This window comes from Opisthocomus hoazin, chromosome 1 (assembly GCF_030867145.1).
Source record: "Opisthocomus hoazin isolate bOpiHoa1 chromosome 1, bOpiHoa1.hap1, whole genome shotgun sequence".
Lineage (NCBI taxonomy): Eukaryota > Metazoa > Chordata > Aves > Opisthocomiformes > Opisthocomidae > Opisthocomus > Opisthocomus hoazin.
The window spans coordinates 60921011-60939440 of NC_134414.1; the positions used below are offsets into that span (position 1 = coordinate 60921011).

General features: G+C 37.8%; 1 protein-coding gene across 2 annotated transcripts in view; it reads left to right on the top strand.

The window, feature by feature from the left end:
* The window catches only part of GPC6 (glypican 6), a 797396-nt gene that overhangs the window by 52007 nt on the left and 726959 nt on the right, over positions 1-18430 (top strand). The window contains exon 1 of one of the 2 annotated variants that reach the window (XM_075435075.1): positions 14182-14267. The exons of the other annotated variant lie outside the window; for it this stretch is intronic. The gene's annotated coding sequence lies outside the window, so the exon portion shown is untranslated. Of the gene's footprint in view, positions 1-14181; positions 14268-18430 lie in introns of those variants that run through there. 2 annotated transcript variants of the gene reach the window in all.

Consider the following 18430-nt stretch of genomic DNA (forward strand, 5'->3'; position numbering starts at 1 on the left):
AATGTTTCTCAATCTTAGTGTTATACTGTATAGTAGGTCTTATATCATACCTGAGCTGGGATTAATTTTGGCCAACCTGAAGGATAATGATATTCTTATATTTCCAGTGCTCATCTGTATTCTTAGCTGTACATATCTTTATGGAAGTGTAGTATTTTTTCCTCATGTTTTTGTGCCTTCAGAGCAGTATCTATCAGGAAAAAAAAGTTCTCTTCCTTTACACTGTGCAGCATGCTATACACTTTAAATTATCTTCTTCAAATCCATTGTGAGATTCGTAAAATCCTTCATTGCAACATTAATTCTTTCATGGTTTCTTTTTTTTCTGATTTATTCTTCTTTACATTTTTGTATTTTCTTAGATTGTAGGTTTTGGGATCAAATAATATACAAAAAAGTTATAAATAGAATCTCTTAATTATGAAATTGTGCTAAAAACAACTTTTATGTTTGTAGTATGCCTATTTTATACACCTTTCTCTGCATATTTTGGTTTTTTTTTTCCTTACAATGAGTGGTTCTTTTTTCAGATGAAAGTTAAGTCTTGGATGATTATGTTTAAATGGCTATCTAAAGAAAATACTAAATAATGTAACATTTCTGATAACACTATATAAGCTTAAAGCACTGATGATATTTCATTATCTATTTTAAGTATATTTTATATTTGCAGTCTGCAAATTTCCTGTATTTACATAACAAAATAAAAAGAATGGATGCAAATGGAAATTTAAGGTTTGCAGACAGGACTCTTCTCAAGTTCTTTTTAATTTGTGTATTCATAAGAATTCAGATAATATCGAGATACTCAGTCACCTGAACAATGAAAAAGGGAAAGACTGGATTTCCTCTGTTAGACCATTGGCTCTGGCCTGGGTTTCCTGACTAACTTAAAATGCCACTTGTGTGTTTTGGCCCTCAAATGCTGGAATGCTTTCTCTTTTCATATTTATCCTTTGAGGAGGAATGACATTTATGGTAATAAAGGCACAGTGGAAAAAACTAGACATTTTGCTCTGTAAAGGAAAGGGTTAAAGATCTGTTGCCACCAAAGGCCAGTATTATCTTAAAGGCTCCTTTGTTCTATATGTGTACATTTACAGTAATAAATAAATTCATTTTTGATATTATGAAGGGAAGAAAGCAGGGTTAGATTTAAAATTTTAAATCAGTTATTTTTTGGCTTACCATCATCAATTTAGTTTCAACAAATTACTGTATTTTTATATAGGGATAGCATACTTGCTAAAAATGTAGTCTAATTACATGCTAGGCTAAATTTTGGAGGTTTTTGCATAAATAATACTACTTATAGAAATCTTATTACTATATTACTGTAAAATTAAACTTTTTTCTTTTACATTTGGTTTGCTGTGTTTATTCAAACTGACTAGGTACTTTAAACATGTAATTAAACAGTATTTTTTAATTTGTGCAACCTAAGCAAAAAGCTGGAATGATTCCCAGTCTTCTCTGGTGAATGTGTACAGATATTATTTATTAAAACATAAGTTACAACTCTGAAAAAATATTTTTTCAAAGAATTTCAAACCTGATATTATATAGGTGCTTTAAATGATGTTACCTATGCTAGATGAACAAGTAAAATGCAGGAAATCTAGTGTCAAGGCTGATGCCCTATATTTGTATTTTTGTGATATTTTCTATTCAATTATATGAACATGAACTTTTCTTGGAGATTGTACTGATTTTCCAGGAATTTAGACTGCATTCTTTAATAACCAATTACTGTGAAAGTATCAACCCATTGCGCTGGTCCATTCTTTGCTGAGCCTTCTGCTTATTTTTACCTCAGACTCAGTTTGACCTGAACAACACAAAACAGATTTTGTAACGTGATTAAGAGGAAATTACATTGGAGGAGGGGGAGGATTATATTAACTGGAGTGGCACCAAGGTAAACATATACACTTTTCCTTTTTTTTCTCCCATTAGCTTTCACTGCTTCGTGATTTCTGTCTTAGAGTTTCAAAAAAAAAAAAAAAAAAAAACCTTCACAAAAAATCCCCTATCAAGAACAACAAAAAAGCCTATAACTGCAAGTTCAATTACTTTCATTGTGTACTACAATAACAGTAGTTATTGGTTACGTTTAATGCTCTTAGGCTGTAGACAGTGATCTGCCAACATTTACGTTGGTTTGATGTAAGGCTGAGAACACAAGTGTTATTCAAGTAGAGTGGAGGGAACTTAAAAACTTCCCTTTCATAATTTCAGTCACTGTGGACTCTTACAAAATGAATTTAACCTCTGAAAAAAACCTTGTTTGAATTGGTTGTATAAAAATAAATTGAACACTGGTTTTCTTGAATTGCTTAAAGTTGTTGCAGCTTTTCATTTTTCCCAAATGCAAAGAAACACACTTCTTGAAACGGACATTGGACTCAGGCTTAGCGGAGTGGTGCACCAAAATGCAGGGCCAAGATGATGTCCTGATGGCTGGTTGGATAAGGTTGGGATGGCTTTGGCATATAGAAGATACTGAAACCCAGGAGAGGGCTCACGAAGTGTTTGAAGACACTGAGTTTTCCTGTACTGCCTGTACTTTTCTATAGGACCTGATCGTGTGCCTGAAAAGAACCTGCTAGCATCTGGAATATAAGTGTAGTGAGTATGGGCAGAGAGCTCTCAAATTGCTTTAAGGATTACTGTCGTCTACTAATTCCCAATATTTTAGTGTAGGTACCAAGCCTCTGTAGTGCCCTTGTACAAACGGCGCTCCGTAAGAAGCAGATTCTGCACATGCTTGTGCATATGTGCATTTTCCTTTGCCAGGAGCAGTTCATTTTTCTATTCTGCCTCCTAGCACAGGATTGAAAAATTCAATAAAGATTGGAATCAGTTTCAGAATAAACATCTAAACATCTTAAGTGAGAACTAGAAGTCCAGGCTCCCCATATAGACAACATAGTTTTAGACAAAGCAGTCAACATGGCCAGGAGCACTATTTGGCCCACATTAGGGTTAACATATTGAATATGATTCAGTTGACAGTAATGGTCCCATTTGAGGTGCCCTGCTGGTTTACAGATGCTACTTCAGAAGGTTACGGGTGTCCTATCTGCCAGCCCCATTGAAGTGGTTTGGATGTGCTGTAAAACCTCCGAAGGCACAAGGCTTCTGTGCAGGCAGCTAAATTAACCACCTTTGGTTGAACAACTCACCCTAGGATAAGTTACAAATTTCTAGACCACTATGATTAGCAGAGTATCTCATCTCAGTATGCATACAGTTCTTTAACTAAAGCCAAAGCAATTTCTAATAATTGATTTCTACCCCCCTGTTGCTTTCCACAGAGAATAAATGATACGTGTGCTTAATTTATAAGTAGGTTTGGTATAATTCAGTCTTTGTGCATTATCAAAGCAAAAATTACTTTGGGTAGGATGAGAGAACTGGAGCTCTTTATCCCGCCTGTGCTGGGCCATCTTCCCTGCAGGACCTGGATGAAGATTAGCAGTTCTTTGGAGAAGACTTCCTGTTTCATTCACCATGGCCATCCACAACACAAGTGCAGAGGGCTCACCAAGCCTGACAACATCCCAGTACCCTTGCATTGTATATCAGCATAGTTTGGCTCACTTGACAAAGAGCAAGCTTCTTTTGTAACCAGGAAAGCCCTGTATATCACTGAATAACATTATTTTAAAACCAGAATTACCAGATTAAATTAAGGTCATCAATAGTCCTCTGCTTCTGTCTGAAAAATTGAATATGAGTGTTTGGAAAAGCTATAAATGTTGATAAGCATCTAAACCTTGCTATATATAGCATCTCATGCAGAAAGGTACTACAATACAAATAGCAAAGTGAGACACAATGAGCCATCATTAGTTTGTTCTGACTGATACTAATGATTCTATTTTCATTTTTAAAGCTTTTCTTTTCAAGTGGCTACTGTGTTCTTAGGAGGAAACACAGCCCATCTTAAATATCTTCTCGACAATTTTCAGTTGAGGAAGAAAAGGATTGCTAAGCCCCGACAAAGCATTTGGAAGCACATAGCTCAAACTAGAATGAAGTCAGGGTAATCCTCTGTTCTGTATTATGCAGCACGTCAGATTAGAGGATCACAGAGATCTTTATGGCTTTATAATCTATGATTAACATATTAATTTTTAACTGTGTGCTTTGGTCCAGTTCTTTGCAACAACGCATATAAGCATATCTTTCTTTGGAGCAGACGGAGCCAAAGCAAGGCCTTAAAATTAGGCAGATGTTGGAGTGCTGTGAAGGCTGGAGCTTAAGTCCTGACATCCTGAGTTCTCTTTGTCTTTCAGAATGTTTGCAGTGAAGTGTCTTTTTTTGACATGGTGATCCGCATGCCTTCCACTTTGTATAAAAAAAAAAAAAGTAAAATTATTACGTTTATAGTACTTTTTCTTTGCCTTGAGAAACAATTTTATTAATTAAGAAATGCATTAAAATAAATTTTATTTAGACAGAATAATCTACTTTTCCCTAGGTTTGTTTTTTTAAAATTGTATGTTTTTGTAGACTCATAGAATCATGGAATACCAGATTGGAAGGAACCTCGAGGATCACTTGGTCCAAACTTTCATGGCAAAAGCATGGTCTAGACAAGATGGCCCAGCATGCTGTCCAGCCAAATTGTACAAGTGTCCATTGTTGGGGAATCCACCACTTCCCTGGGGAGATTATTCCAAGGGTTGATCGTTCTCATTGTGAAAAATTGTCCTCTTGTGTCAATCAGAATCTCCCCGGGAGTGACTTGTACCCATTACCCTTCATCTTTTCCATGCGACATCTTGTGAAAAGAGAGTTTCCACCTCCCTGTAAGTACTGGAACTTGGTCATAAGGTGTCCCCTGAGCCTTCTTTTCTCAAGGCTGAACACGCCCAGTTCTCTCAGCCTTTCCTCACATGGCAGGCTTCCATGTGAGTCCTTTGATCATCTTTGTGGCCCTGCTCTGGACCCTCTCCAGCCTGCCCACATCTGTTTTTGTATAGCCAGAATCAAAACCAAACACAGCATTCCCAGTGTGGCCCGTCGAGCACTGAGCGAGACGATGACTTCTTTTTATCTCTGCTGGTGCTGCCCTTGTTGCTGCAACCCAGCATCCTGTTGGCTTTCTTTGCCGCAGCGGCACACTCTTCACTCATACTGAGCTTGTTGTCCACCAGGACGCCCAGGTCCCTTTCCACAGAGCAGCTCCCCAGCTGGGTAGATCCTAGCCTGTGCCACACTCTTGGATTATGTTTTCCCAGGTGCAGGACCTTGCATTTGTCTGTGTTGAACTTCATAAGGTTCTTGTTAGCCCACTCTTCCAGCCTGTGCAGGTCTTCCTGCAGGGTGGCTGTCCCTTCCAAAGTGTCCATTTCCCCCCTCAGTTTGGTATCACTGGCAAACTTCATCAGGGTACACTTGATCCCATCATCCAGATCACTTGTGAAGATATTAAACAGTGCTGGACCCAGTATTGATCCCTTGGGGGACCCCACTTGTGACAGATTGCCAGTTTGAAAAGGAGCGATTTACCTCCACCCTCAGGTGCAGCTCATCAGCCATTTCCCCCCACTGCACTGACCGGTTGTCGAGGCCGTAACAGATCACTTTCTTTAGGCGGAGGCTGTGGGAAACTGGATCGGAAGGCTTGGAGAAATCTGATGTCCACTGCTCGCCCCACATCAACTGAGTGGTTTACTTTGTCGTAGAAGGCAGTCAGGTTTGTCAAGCATGGTTTGCCCTTGGTGGATCCATGCTGGCTTTTCCGAATCACATGCATCATTTGACTTGTGATTACCCCCAGGAGGATTCGTTCCATATCTTTCCCAGGGACTGAAGTTAAGACTGAAGGGCCTATAATTTCCTGGATCCTCCTTCAAGCCCTTCTTGTAGATGGGAGTGACATTAGCCTTTTTCCAGTCTTCTGGGATGTCCCCATTCTCCATGACTTCTCGAAGATTATGGACAACAGCCAACTCTCTTAACACCCTCAGGTGGGTATTGTCAAGGCCCATCGATTTGTAGGGGTCAAACTCCTGAAATATTTCACGTACGAACTCTTCCTTCACTGACAGTGGGTCTGTGTTTGCATCAACCTGGATTTTTATTCCCAAAGCCTGGAGCCCAGCAGTGCCGGTAAAGGCAGAGGTGAAGAAAGTGTTGAGAACCTCTGCCCTTTCTGTGTTGTTGATGACTAATTCACCTTTCCTGTTTAACAGTGGGCCAATATTTTTTTTCTGTTTTCTTCGTTTTCAGGTAAAATATGTATATCACCCATAGAAATATTTTAAAAGTTCAATTTTTTTTGTGGAGATGCATTAAGATCACGTAAATGATGGAGAACTAACATTATCAACCTAAATTCTGTACTTCAGGGTCTAAATTAAATCTATAAACAGTTATAAGACAACTAAAATATGTTACATTTCTAATAACTTGTTAAAGTTTTCAAAAGTAATAAAACTAAGGATATCATTCAGATTGGTATAATTCTTAGATAATTAATTAAACATCAGCCATAACATTGAGCTTAAATATACTGACCCCTGAAGAACATATCTTTGACAGTAGTAACATGAAATAGCTGGCTTACAAAGTGCATTTAATTTTCCAAATATGTATTTGGGTCATTACTTCCTTTACAAAGTGCCTGTGCCAGCTAAAGTCAATAAATTCGTAGCAATGTGGTACACCTTGAAAAGTATAGAGAGAAATAATAAATACGTATGCCTATAATAAAAAGGACCTATATCTTTCTGTAAGAAGGATTAATCTTTTTGTCTCTCATCCCTGCTCGCTTTGGTATTGTATTTTACATCTCTCCAAATGTTTCTATTACAAGTTGGGTTGCAAATGTAATTCATAGACAATGATATGATCAACAATTTTTTTTTCCATTTGCAAAGTTTCTGTGAAGTTTTCTTGTATTGATTTGTTATTCATACATCCAGTACTTCCAATAACATTTTCTCACGCTGTTGTCATCAGTATTCAAGAATCGCAGATGTGTTGGGTTTACTGGTTCTCAGCCAAGTTTTCAGATGCCATTCTAGGCACTGCCACTTTTTCAGTTACCCAGATGCTATGAATTTTGCTGGTAGGATAGCTGCATCTATTCTGTTTCACTGGTGAAATACACCCTTTCTGCCCAACTTTGTAATTTCTGCCATTCTAGAATTCCCTCACAGTTCCTTCTTTCTTCTGCATCAGTCTCCCTTCCTGCCATGTTTTTTTTCTCCCACACTCATTCCACTTTATCTCTTCTGTCTGCACTTCCACTTGCCTCAGTCTCTTTCCTGAAATCTCATTTTCCTCCTTGCTCGTTGCACAGTTTGTCTTCTGTGTGCCATTTCCTCTCTGCATAATTCTGAAGATTTAAAATGTTTTACCACAGACAGCTCTAACTGTTGACCAAAAACCTGTTGACTAAAAAATTAACAGATAACCAGAATGACCTGAATTTATGTAAAAGTACAGGTGATTTTGAATGGCTGGCTACTTTGGAAAACCACCCTGTGAGAATCTTAAGACATTGTGGTAATGAATAGTTTTTGATGTCCTGTTTCTCCTTCTACAAGTGAGTTCTGGGTTCTGAGCTGGCGAGCTGTGTAATTGTCAACAGAGATGTTATTTAGGACCACGCGTAGGCAGTGATGGGAAAAAAGAAACATAGAAGCAGCAGGAGAGCTGCCCTGGTCTCTGCATGTCTCTAACTTTTGGCAAAGCTGCACTTTCACAGTCTGGTGGTAATGCCGATTTGCAGTTCTTAGCAAGTGTACGTTAGCTGTCTGAAAGTCTACACCAGAGTTAGGGTTGCCAAGAGCACTTTCTTGAGTTCAATTACTTTAAATTCTCATACAATATAGTAGTGCATTTTAGAACACCAGAAAGTGATGAATTAAAGTAGTGCTGACTTTAAATCATGAAAAACACTTGCAGGTATGCCACAAAATATTCTAACACTGCATGCCTGAATCAGCCAGTAGTTACTTGGAACAGTAATAATTTTACAATAGTACGCCTAAGTCCCCATGGAATTACTTGCGTTGCATACCATGTGTTTGAGTTTGCAGCATATACCTTGTTGGTGCTCCATCTTCCCTTCACAGTATTTAGTGCAAATGTGCTGCATAGTAGGGGATTCTTGAAGGAAGTTGTCAGTGTCATGAATAATATGTTAAGACCATTGTGGAAGCCTGAAGCTTCCAGTTATTGTCACCTAAATGTAGGTGTCTGCAAATGAACTTTGTGAGTAAGGGTGGAAATGGACTCAGTTACCTCAACTTAGGTGTCGCGTGCTATTTGAAATGTCCTGGCTTATCTGAGGCAGGAACATAGGGCAAATGAATGTGACTCAGGCCCAGATGGAGACTGGAGCAGTGCAGCCAGGTTCTCCGCTGTGTCTTCAAGGACATCGGGGGAAGAACTTGTTTGAGGGACATTTGAGGTGGTCTAGTGCATCCCACTGATGGGAAACTAATGAATACTAATGAAGCTTACAGGTCTTCTGTAGAGCCTGTGTTATATCTGTGTTGTATGATCTCCATGGATGTGTTATGGGTACCTCACATCTTCTCAAATGACTTTACATGCCTGTATTCAAGTAATCGATTCCATATGTGACTCTGTTTACAATGGTGGGATCTTGTTCATATTTATACACCAAAACGTATATCAACGAATAATTGAGCATATCTTTCAGTACTAAAATTCTGTATCACTGAAAAAAACAGGGGGGCATTTTGGCATTGTGATGGATAACAGAATGGTAATACAGATGATAGGGATCAATGCAAAAACAACAAGAAAATAAAGGCAGTTTAGGAAAAATTTTCTTGTACAAAGGAGAAGTGATGAAATTTGCAAGGGCTATTTGATGAGTAGTAGATTCAGAGATAGAGTGGAAACCGCACTGAAGCAGTTTCCTTTTAGCATGTGCCCAATGCACTCGTCTTGCTATCACATAATGGTTTCTTTTCCCATGATTCTTCTATACCGTTCTGTGACATCTGTAGTGGAAATGTTCTGACCCCACTATCAAAGAGGGCAGAGTTGAGGTTAACGTTGTTAAATCTTCTTACTTTGATTTTGTATAGACTTGGGTGTATTTTAGTTCGTATTGTGACACTAGCAGGTGACCCTGACTACGCATGAGCTGGTGGGTTAACCTTGGCCAGCAGCCAGCTACCAACCCTGGCCTCTTGCCACAGAGACCACCCCTGCAGCCCCCCCCATATCTACCAAACCCTTGCCACCTACACCCAGTACAGTCAGAAACAGTAATTTCATTTTTGTGCCAATGAAGGAAATATCCATTCTTTCCTTCTACTGCCTGTAGTTGTTTGAAGGTCATTCTGCTGGGCAAAATTAACCCTTTTCCTACTTTTTCTTGCTCTTTTATCTCTACTTATTGTTTGATCTTCCTCTTTTGAGGCGAGGAAGTGGTGTGAGTAAGTAGGGTTTGATGAGCTAAACAAAAGAGATGGGGAAATTAGACTGAGTGAGATCAGAGGTGACATACTATTTGCAAGAACAGAAGGGAAAAGGAGAACACTGTGACATGTACATGCCACATGTGGAGACTTACTCTCCTCTTTGTACTGTCCTGTGTTCTGCAGACAGTACTTTTTTCCCTAGAAGCACGTTCGTTAGCAATTAGGAAGAGAAAGAGAAATTTGTGCTTCTTTCCTCTAATCACAGAGCAACAAAGCATCCTCACATGAGATACTGAAGCAGATGCTGAAATAAAAAAGGAATTATGGAAAAGTAGTACTTGTAAAGGAGTTTGTTAATGGATGAAGCAAAGTCTCTCGTCTCTGTCTTAATATATGTAGTTCTCCTCTGCCAGAATTCCCAGAAAGCAAAGGCCATTGCAGACCTTTATTTATTAGAAACAGAGTATTTTTGAAAATCTACTTCTTAATTAAAGCTATAATAACCATATCGCATTCTCAAGAACATAACAAGGAATATCCCTAATGCAAGTACTCTTGAGCCCTGCCTCGCAGCATCAGAGGGAGTCAGAAGTCAGGTTCTCATTGAGAGAAGAGTGTGATGTTGCTCTATCAGTATTATTACCCATGTGACAGTGGAAAATTATTATTGATGATCTCTTTTGAAAGAGCTTTAAACTTTTGAACTTAAAATCTCGAACTTCAATCTTTTGAATTAAAAAAAAAACAAATTTCAAGTTACTTTCCAACATGTGAACACCGAAATTAATGTAACTTTTCAGTAATGATGTAAATGTCTTAATATGTCCAAAAGTAGCATTTGCTGTCTTAGCTGCAGCATCACACTCGAAGTACATGTTTAGTTGGTCTTTTATGCAGCATTTTAGGGTCTTCCCAACTTCACTGAATTCCACTGAAATTCTTCTGTTGTATGAGTGTAATCTGCATTATCTGTTTTGAGATGCAACCTTGAGTTTAAACTTCTGCTCTAGATATTCCACATTATCAAGGAATGGAAGTTTTCTTTACAGTTGACCTATTTCTTTATTGCTTTATGTCTACAACTTTGGAGTATCTACAAATATTTTGTGTACTGATTTTTTAACTAGCAAACATTACTTCTTAAGCAGGAACTACTGGGATGATTTCTGCACTGTCGTAAATACCTAGAAAAACACCCAAGTTGAGAAAAACTAAAATAAATCATAGTGAAGTATAAATCAATGATTTTTTTTTCCAAACCAATAGATTTTCTTTGTTTATGATGTATCATTTAGGTGTATTTCTTTAAAAATATTCCTATATTTATGCAGTTGGTGGAAGTACTTTATATCTATGCAGAAAATAACTTATGAGAAAAAACTAAAAATCATGGGGCAAATGCGGATTCATTTGAATCAGCTGTTTAAAATTTGAAATTTCAGATCCTTGAATATATATGCAACACTGAGTACTAGAAAGTTTGCATGTGTAATCATCTTTACTGCAGTAAGTTTTCTTGCTAAGAAAAACAGAAGAGTGATAAAAAACTTCAATTTGAATCTATAAAAACAAAAAGCCACATGAGTACAGCTATTGATTTTTGCTAGTTGTGCCTTAAAATACATATTTTCAATTACATCTTTCACTAGAGTATTTCAGCATCAGTAGGTTAGTCATTTATACCAGCGGAAGATAGAGCCTAATGTCTCGGGTGATAGCTGGCATTTTCTCCATACTCTCAGAGATATTACAGGGAACTTCAGTCATTTACTTTTCACACAAGCAGGATTTTCACATTAGCAGCTTTACAGGGCTATCTGTTTATAATCCTTCCTCACTTCCTGAACATAATTTTGCTTTAACGCTAATGTTGAATCTTCTTGTAAGGACTGTCTTCATCTTTTGTTACAGGGGTTGTAAGCAGGGTAATAAAATCTAGTGATGTGGTCATTGTCGTATACTAAAAGCCTATAGTCAGACAGCTTCTGCCAGCAGTGAAATTGGAAGCATTATCAATGATGATGTTTTGTAAGATAAGATGGGTTTAATTATGTTTTATAAGCACCGATGAGAAAGAAGCGTACTTGTTAACTACCATTTCATCCCATTTATTCGCTACGCTTCCTCCAGGGTACTGTATACTGTATACAGGAAGCTCTTCAAAGACAATATTTTGAAATTAATTATTGTTATGACTTAGTCTTTTTGCTTTTTTTTTTAAAAAAAGCACTGCAGAAAATCCCTGGACTTCCTAAGGGCAGAGTACTGGGAGGTCTTCTGATGCAAGGAGTGTTGCAGGACAGTGGGAATACAGCTTGCTCTTTTCCCTGGGTACAAACCCTATAGGAAGAGAGGTTCAGTGAAACTGTTGCTTAGTCTGCTTGCTGGTGTATCTGAAATTGTGTCCCAGTGCGGGTAATTCCTATGCCTCCTTGTCGATGAAGAACAACTGTTTTGTTCGATTTGACTTTTGTGAACTGGTTATGCGCTGCTTGGTTTATTTTTGTTTTCCTTTTGCATGTGAAAATGCTAGGTATATTAACTGTTTGGTGAATACTCTTGTTATCCTCTTTATGTTCTACATTGTGAAGCTTGCAACAAAAGGTCTAAAATCCTCAGATAATATAAAAACTTTTAGTGGGGATAAAAATCCACTGAGGACTAACAGTAAACCAAAGCCCTGTTTTTTCTTTTTATAGATTGATAAGTGAGGAGAATTTTTAATTCTATTTTTCCAAAATATTCCAGATGCATTAGCATTTATACAATGCTCTTCAGAAGTACAATGTCTTTGCCAGAAGCTCACCTTGTGTTGGCTAACGTGTAATAGTGACAAAGTAACAGGGTCACAAAAAGAGCTCTTCTCACCTATACTTTAGCTGTCCGCATTGTAGATGAACAGGGCAGTAACTGTAAATGCAATTTAATGGAAAGAAATAAACACTTCTCAAACACTATTAATCTGGTCAGTGTTAGGATGAGATGCCTACTTCTCTCCAGTGACTGGAAAAAGTGCCTAGGGTGAACTCCTTGGAGGTAGATGTTTATGGTATAAACCTTGGGACAGATAAATTCCCATTGGGAACATCTGTCATTTTGCACTGATGAAAACACAACACTTCATTAATGCTAAGTGATGTTTTGCATAAATAAGGGCAAATATACATACACACTCTACATTTTTTTGGTATCATTTAAGGAGATATTTTTCTTCTAACTAAAAATTCTATTTGAAGACGAATGCTTCTGAAAATCAGTTTTAAGCTTGTTTATGGGAGGATTGATTGAGTTGAGCAGGTTCTGCATTTAATGACAAAATAATGTAAAGTTGTAATATTTTAATTCCAGTGTAGACCTACTTGGTAAAATACGTTAGATATTATTGGAATGTAGAAGGAAGTTATTATTAAATGAAATGGAAATGTTTTAGTGACACAGAAGCACCAGTTACTAAGTGACTGAGTATATTTAGGGAACTAAACCAAGATCCAAGCTGTTTTTCAGGATATGTAAAACATTACAAGCTCCTCATTTTCAAACATTTAGATATTGAGTTAAATGCACTGTGAGTGTAAACAAACCAGTACAGTTTATATGACTTGTATCTTCTGAAAACTTAAGGCCATGTGTCAAGTATATGCCAAGAAAATGACAGATTTAACTTTGAATTTGAAAAAATATGTCAGCAGATTTTGATTTTTTTAAAAATTCCTTTTCTTTTTCAATACTTCTTTTGAGAGGAAGGAGTGTTTTTGATATGGAAAAAATTTACATTAGAATGTTTGAGTCAAGGAAAACAAATTGAATTCCACAATACTATCTGATACTTACAGAAGTTAGTAATAATACTCTTCAAACAGGGACTATGAACTGAAAAACATGTTTTAGGAAAGCTATTGCTGTGATTGGTAAGGCCATTCATGCGTAGATAATAGATACCACAGAGGTCACATTTTTAATGTAAGTTGAGTTTAATAGATGTGTCCAACAATTTGCAATTTCTTCAACAAACTGTTCAATTTAATTTTGTGTTCTGAGTCAACAGTTTCCAGGAACAGCAGTTTTCAAAATGTCTTCTCAGTAAGCATGAAGTTATGGTAAATCCTCACATATATCAATAATCTTATGCTATTTATAGAATATTTCTATTCTTTCAAGAATGATCAGAACCCCTACTAGCAGGAAAAAAAAAAAAAGATGCGTAGCTTCTCTCAGGCCTTCCTGGCTGTCCAGGAGAAACAAAGGCCATGGACATTATTGGAAGGATTCTTCTATACCTCAGCGCCTTGGATTTGGCTTACTGCCCCTTGACTTTTCCAAACCAGCTGAATATTTTAATTATAGTTTATTCAACTGCAAGAAGCCTCTTCTGTGTGATGTAGAAGAGAAAGTGGTAGCGTTACTTTTGCAGCAGGGCTGGCTTTGCTGTCCAAATCATTCTGAGCTATTCATCTTTCAGGAGCTATTTACAAGCCAAGCAAAATGGTTGTGGTGCTGACAGAGGCACTGGTTTTCTTGTCAGACTGTGACATGCATCTGTTTTTGGAAAAAGGGGGTAAAAGATGAATGTGGAGTCTTCCTTCTCTACTTCCTTTGGACCTTCCTTGGCCTTCTGGCAGCTGACTAGATTCTAGGTTGGAAAGGAGCATAAATAACTGAAGCCTGACATTGATGGTTCGTGTTTGATTTTGTCTGCTTACAATTACAGAATCGTACAACAGCCCAGGTTGGAAGGGACCTCAAAAGACCATGCGGTCCACCATTTTTAGCAGAGTCCCAGATTGCTCCACTTGGTTTCGGTGGACCTGCGATACTGATCGCTATCAAAAACACTGCTACTGACAGGTATTTTCCTACCACTTGTTGAAAAGACCGAGACTGCTTTCTAGGGCAGCATCAAGGATCTTTCAACAGAGTCACAGAATCACAGAGTGGTGATTTTCCACACCAGAATATGGAAGCATGTCCTTCTGAAGCCTGTGGTACCCAAGCTGACCCAACACGAGTTGGTAGTGTCGTACAAGATTGTGTTGCAGGATGTTTTACTTTCATTAACAATTAAGTACTGTAAACTGGCAATTACATAAATTGTAACAAAATAATTAGTTGCAAAAAGTAACTACACGTTTTAACTTCATTGAAACAGCAGTCGTGGATAGAAATATTATTGTCTAATTTTAAATACAGTGAGCGGAAGAACAGAAAGATTAAGTGCTTTGGCCAAAGTGACATGACACTGCAGGTCTTTGACAGACCGCTATCTAGGATCTGGTTAACACAGGAAACAGCTATAATGCATCGCAGACAAGTTTTATGCTCAAGTGAAAGACCAGAGAAAAACTCACAGATTTGAAATCCATTACTATATATATATATATATATATATATATACATTTTAAGTAGATAGAAAACAAGTTGTAACTAACTATTCCTTTATGACATATGAACTTTGAAATAGGCATTAGTATAATAGCCACAATCAGAAAGCTGTACAAGAGAAAACTGATTATTAAGCTAATGTTTACAATAGAGGTGCGGGATTATGATACAGCAAGAGAAAGTCTAAGGGTAAATAATGGTCTCTAATAGTGTGGCTTCATGTGATTAATGTGACATTCTGCTGGCTGCAATAACTATATTATTCGCTGTACATAGTTTTGGAGAATATTTGTGTAGAATACAAAAAATTGCAAAATAAGATTATGTGAAAGTAGCTCTCAGAATATTCAGGTCCTCTTTCTTACATACTTTTTTCATTTTTGTGTGCTTTTATATATTGCGTAAGAATAAATTTACTGACGTTTGAGAGTAGTGTATCATTATACAATCCAAATATTTCTGTAAAATGGATTACAGAATAACAACCAAAAGATTAAAACCTTTTTTCTTTGTGATGATTATGAATAAGATAAAGATCTAGGAAGTCGAAGTTATAAGGAAGGTGCATTTATTGCATTGATTAAGCTGAAAATTGCACAATTATTTTGCATTATTAAAAATACCAGGTTTTATCAGTATCTTTTCCCTAGAAATCACTGTGGAACACTTATGCCTGCTATGCAGAAAGTTCCCCGAGTCCTTAGTGCAAATAAAAATATTCAACCACAAAACTGTATGGGAACTGAAATCAAAAGACTAGTGCTCTCTGATGAAGGAGAAATTTATAGAATATTAAATATATGTTTACTTTTAATTTTCTTTCTTCATTATGCCATTAATGAAGAGAATACAAATAGTATTTTCTTTATGCAGTCTGGGCTAGTGAATGAAAAATGTAGTTGCTCAGGGGTCATTCTTACGCTGTACTCCAACACCAGTAAAAGACTGCACATTTTTTATACAGTTCATGTGTTTTTCAGTCAGATGTGCTTCCTAACGATCGTTTACATGTGCGCAGCTATGTAATTTCTCACTTGGTTTGTTTGAAGGCTTCCAGTGTGGAGCTTGTTCATATATGGCCTGACATAAATTCGTTTAAGGAAGGAAAGGGACATCTGATCTCACTGATAAAAGCTTGTTGGTTTTATTAACAGCTGAATACTTCAGCTGCTTCGGATGAATGCTGCCTTAATTCTCGGGCCATTTTACTGAAATGAATAGGCTTTCCTCCTGAAAGAAAATGACAAATATGTTAGAAGGCAGACCTTAATTTTGCCTGGTAAGATGAAAATATATCATTTGTTTTATACTTACTACTCTAATTCTCCAAATGTTTAGTGAAATAGCAATAAACCATACATCTTTTAACTGAGTTTACTGGTTCATGTATATGCTTTGCATGTATATTTGTGCAATTGACTGCTGGTGGTGGGCAGTAAAATGGCTATTATGTAGTCTCCTTTCCATATGGGAATGAATTTCAAAATTAAACTTAGCTTATTGCAGAGGAAATGAGCTCATCCATCGGCAGAAGTGTGTCATCTGTACCCATAGCTGGCTGCTCCTCGGGAGAGCTGGGCACAGGTAGTGCTGGCACCAGTGCCTGGCGGGGGCTGGCACAGCAGCCAACAGCAGCACCTGGGAAGTGCAGAAACACCAGCAGTGAGCAAAGGGTGGTTCAGGCAATGCAGAAACGGTATTTATTCCCTTTAAAGTAGCATGTGTGCGTGTCTGTGTCTATGTGTGTGTGTGTGGGGGGGGGGAGAACTTAGCATCTTGGGTTTTTTTATTATTATTTCTCTTCTGAGATCACACATGAGAAGAAGAGTTAAAACATACTCAACCCCGAGGAGAAAAGAGAAGAGAGTCCATTTAGTTGACACAGGTCAACAAAGGGACTACAAAATGGACTTCTAAGGACTGGGAGCAGAACCTGCTGGTGCATCTGTATCCAGCCCCTGGTATTATACAGGTCCCCAGTGGCACTTGTGAAAACCCATTCACTCACCTTAATATTGAGTTAGCCTATTGTGTGTAAGTCGTGGCCTTCAGAAGATTTTATGCCTTTTTCTGAAGCAAGTCCACTCGGGTTTGTCAAAAACAGAGTGCCCCTAATTTACGCTGGTAACTCCTAAAAAACTTCATCCATCAGCAGTCCTCAAGCTACTAACCTCAGCCGCTGCTCCCACTAAATTCGAGGAACTGCATTACTGTAAATCCCCCATCTTTTTCTTAGAGGAATGCATTTGGAATAGGAAAATGTATGGGTTTTATTTGATACCATCCTAATGTTTAAGCTACTTTGGAAGAAATTCTGCATTGAAAAAACAGCATATCACAGTAATGAACAGGGGAGATAAAGCACATCAGAAATTATGTGCAGCTCCAATGATGGGTTAACCATCATTTATTAGCCTTGCATAATAAACTTTGTAGGGGTGCTATTTTTTTGAATTATGAGTTGAGCATTTGTGATGACAGTACTGACAATGTTTGTCAACTGAAATCCTGCTTTGATACATCCAGCCAGACATACAGCTGAATCGTTCACAGGATTAGAAATGGGATAAAGAACAATAAGCTTTGCATTTCTAATTCAGGAACGTTGTGTTATTAGTACATATTAATTGGTATCCTATAATTTGGTGTTGTGGCTAATTTACTGTAGAAGCTATTTTTTTGTAATCAAATATTCATATCACAACTCATTGTTTCTCAGACAGCTGAGATCATTAAATCATGGAAATGTAAAGCTCAAATTGACTCAAAGAGATGTCTAATTCGTCACCTACACTGAAAGCAGGATCAAGTACATCCATATGTGACAGATGCTGGTGTATATTCTCTTCTTAATGTGAAAAAGCTTTTTGTGAGATCAGACATAAATCTTTTTTTGCTACAAATTAAGATAATCTCTTTTTATCCGCTAGGGCCACAAGCAACAGTTGATCACTGTGTTTTCTACACCAGCTTCTGCCTATTCTAATGAAACCTCTCTCGCCTTGCCCCTTCCCTGTGCCAGTTTCTCTCAGCTGCACCCCGTGGGCTCCATTCAGCTTTCCTTCATTAAAATTACAGAATCACAGAATCACAGAATGGTAGGGGTTGGAAGGGACCTCTGTGGGTCACCTAGTACAACCCCCCTGCCGAAGTAGGGTCACCTACAGCAGGCTGCACAGGACAGAATCCAGGCAAATGTCTTGGTCTTTTAGTATCTTCATTTGGGCTCTCAGATTTGGTTTTCATTTGGGCTCTCCAATTTGTCTAGACTAACTTCCCCCAAAATGGTGGCAACTCTCTGGAAAAAAACCACTAGTGCAAAGTAGAAGAAAGTAAATACTTCCAGTGTCTCATATGAAATGCTTGTTTATTAACAAATCCAAAGTGATACCGTTATTTTCCTGCAGCAGTGTCATGTACAGTTACAGAATCACAGAATCACAGAATAGTAGGGGTTGGAAGGGACCTCTGTGGGTCATCTAGTCCAACCCTCCTGCTGAAGCAGGGTCACCTACAGCAGGCTGCACAGGACCTTGTCCAGGCAAAGTTAATGATGAATCACATAGATTTAGGGTTCCATTATAAACACCCAAACCCTTTCTATCGTACTGAGTTTCCAGGTTGTTGTC